The following is a 3470-nucleotide window of genomic DNA, read 5'->3' as shown; positions in this document are numbered from 1 at the left end:
TTTGGAAACAATAAACGTGAAAAGAACAAAATTATCATGAAAAGAATCACTAAGTGTGGCCTTAAACTTTCCGTACATGAAAATATTCACAAATTATTGTCTACTAACTTACGTAATTATTTATAATTTATTTTTAAATAATCTGATAAACATACTTATGACAAACATCCCATGAACTGAAGTTTTATAGCAGCACCAACAACAACAGAAGAAAGAAGAAGAAGAAGAAGAAGAAGAAGAAAACGAAGGAGGAGAAATGGGGCTGGACTTGTTTAAAAAGTGGGTACAAATTAAAATTTTAAAAAAAAATGAACATATATTAAATGAGGTCGACCAAATAAGACGCCCCGTGCAATTTTTACGCTTTTCAAACAAGCTCTTAGAGACTATGCTTTGTGTCCATTTTCTAATGAATTGATGAGAAAAGCCCAGAAGCTGGGCGTTCAGCTTAGTCAATCCTGGCCCAGACGACTGTTGCCATTTTGGGCCAGCCCTACCAATATTAACAAAAACCGTAAACCCTAAAGTCGTTCACGCCTATAAGTACAAACTGGTTCGTAACCGATTGCTGCATCTCTCGTCTGCCCTACCTAAGGCGATCTACTATGTTTCACTATACTTTGTTTTAATGGCAATCTATGTTGCCTTGTAGCTTTAGTTTTTTTTTCTTTAATTACTTTCATTTCATGTGTTTCCCAAAGTTATGGTAGTTTTTGATCTCCTCAGTGATGAGCAAAACAGATGACGAGTCTGATTGAAATCCATTCAACTTAAATCGTGAGGACAATACGAGGCATTTGTCTGAGAGGAACTCCCTACTACATTTCACCCCTCTTCTTCTTTGCTCTGCTAAATTTTTTTTCCATTCATTAACTTTTAAGTTTTTCCTTCAAATTTTAGATAATTCTGGTGACTATTGCTAAATATTTATGTCTCTTTGAGGACAGCCGGTAAAATAAATCTGCAGATTACATATTAACTGCCGTCGTTGCCCAATTTCATTGCATCTTAACTTAGAAAACAAAATCTTTGCAACTCAGATTCAACATGATCTGCTCATTTGTTGAATAATGTGCGTAGCTAAAACTTATAGTCCGTTTGGCCAAGATGCAAAGATCAGTTTATTTTCTAAAGTGTTTTTTTCAAAAGTATTTTTGGTTAGAAACAGTTTGTGTTTGGTTAATTAGTTTGAAAAATAAGTCTGAGCAGAAATTAGTGTATGACTAAACTTTAAAAAACTGTTTCAAAGTGTATTTTTTTCAAAAATGCTTCTCAAAAGACGTAAGAGAACTATTTTCTTTTGTTTTTCCAAATTTGCTGAAAAATACGGTTTTTCTTCCAAAAGCTTGGCCAAACATACAATTTTGGCCAAAAGTGCTTACGGTAAAAAAAAGAAGCCAATTTTGACTAAAAAAAAAAGTTTGGCCAAACATGCTATTAGTACAGGTTGGTTTATTTTTTCTTCCTAAAATAAAGAAAAACAAATGAAATTGTCATCATAATTTTGTTAACCTCTTTCTCCAATTTGGGAATATGATAATTTTCATATCTATTTTATAAATATTATTAAAACTCAACAGTTAAACCAAGCACACTAATACAAGTTGGCAACGTCATATAAAATTGAATTATTGGGGGTCATTTAGTTTTGAAGCAAGTTACGCAAAATTAATAATGCAAATTTTAATGCAAGATTAGTAATGTAAGAATTGTAATGTTATAAATAGAAATTTAAAGATCATTTAATGTTTTGATTTGTTATGCTCCTATCGATTTTAGTTTGCACTATTTTCATAATAGTTTATTTTAAAAAGAATGATATTTAATTGTTACTACATTTCCGTATCACAATTTCTGTAAGTTTTCCAATTTTTAAAATCATGTATCAAGTGATGCTGGTTTTGGAGTGCCTCAGTGATGAACAACAAAGATGACGAGTCTGATTGAAATCCATTCAATTTAAATCGTGAGGACAATACGAGGCATTTGTCTGAGAGGAACTCTTACTCCATTTAGCCTTATTCCTGTTTCTGCTTTTCTTCTCGACAATTTTCTTATATCTTCAAAAAATTTAGTTGAGGCATTTTTCTAACTTAAAAGTGCTGTGTTACAATGAGCAGTTAAAACTTGTGTCATTTTTGAGATGAAAGATAACAGACGTGTGATAGTTAACAGATCTAAAAAATGATTTAGTAAAAAGATTAATTGTCGTGATCGACATGCCTTAAAAAAGATTATAAGCATTGAGATCCAAATAATCTCTTCTTTTTTTTTTTTACTGCTTTTGGATTGTATGAATTAAAAGTTTTGAAAGCTTGTTGGATTTTTAAATGAATTATTCTAATTTGCATTAGCTAATTAAAATTAATTAACCATCAATAAAGAAAATAGTCAAACAAAGAACAATAAGCCAATTTTTGGAAGTTATTTTTCTAACAATTATAGCAATTGACATAGTAAAAACCATAAATAGAAATAGAATATAGTAACAAACAACGAAAGAAATAAAATTAACAGAATACAAGCAAGCAATCGTTTAATTACTACATTTTATAGAACAAGTGAAAGAAAGTGGAGATTATTATGATAAATATCACATTATGGTGGATGTCTATTCTGCTTCCATGATCTTCATCTCAAATGCTTAATGACATATTCAATGACATATTTTATATGTTCAATGACATATTCCATGACATATTTTCTTCACTTTTTATGCCTATATAAAGGCCTTGTAATAGATAGGAAAATACACACAATTGAAGAAGAAATAAGAATCTCTCTTCCTCTCTTTCTCTCTATATCTCTTAGTTTGTTTTGCTTGTTCTATATTGTTATTTTGGGTTATATTTTATAACACGTTATCAGCACGAGGCTCTACCATCTCAAGAAGAACTTTGAGAAAATTAAGGTATAATTTTTCTCAAATTTGTATTTTTTTAAATGTCTGATATTATGAAAAGAAAGTTCGTTGCCCTTGAAATTTCGGGCAAGAACTATATGACATGGGTATTGGATGCTGAAATCCATTTAGATGCAATAGGTCTTGGAGACGCCATTAAAGATAAAGATAAAACATCTGCACAAGACTGTGCTAAAGCCTTGATTTTCTTGCGCCATCACCTTGATGAAGGGTTGAAAATTGAATATCTCACAGTGAAAGATCCATTTATTTTGTGGAATGGTTTAAAGGAAAGATATGACAACTTAAAGTTGGTCACTCTTCCGGCAAAAAATTATCGCATACCAAAACATTTGGTTGAGCTTTATCAAGCATCTCAGAAGAATAAAGGCTCTGAAGCCAATCTTGTCTATGATAATGAATTTGACATCACCCACTTGGATGTGACAGATTTTTTTGAGCACCTTGATGAAAAAAAAAATTATAAACCACTTGATCGGTGATGGATCTGTGGTTAGAGATGATTGAGCAATTTAATTTTTATGCTTTTCTATTTGTAGTATGTAAT

At 31.0% G+C, this 3470-nt stretch overlaps 2 non-coding genes across 2 annotated transcripts; both read left to right on the top strand.

The window, feature by feature from the left end:
* The first annotated feature begins 720 nt into the window (after nt 1-720).
* Nucleotides 721-810, top strand: LOC138886665 (small nucleolar RNA SNOR75). Its single transcript, XR_011405713.1, has one exon. It is a non-coding gene; the product is annotated as a small nucleolar RNA SNOR75 (small nucleolar RNA).
* Nucleotides 811-1909: 1099 nt separating this feature from the next.
* LOC138886663 (small nucleolar RNA SNOR75) lies at nt 1910-1999 on the top strand. Its single transcript, XR_011405711.1, has one exon. It is a non-coding gene; the product is annotated as a small nucleolar RNA SNOR75 (small nucleolar RNA).
* The last annotated feature ends 1471 nt before the right edge of the window (nt 2000-3470 follow it).

Source organism: Nicotiana sylvestris, chromosome 2, assembly GCF_000393655.2.
Source record: "Nicotiana sylvestris chromosome 2, ASM39365v2, whole genome shotgun sequence".
Taxonomy (NCBI): Eukaryota; Viridiplantae; Streptophyta; class Magnoliopsida; order Solanales; family Solanaceae; genus Nicotiana; species Nicotiana sylvestris.
Note: the sequence above shows the minus strand (reverse complement) of the source record. Positions and strands in the feature narration are given on the sequence as shown.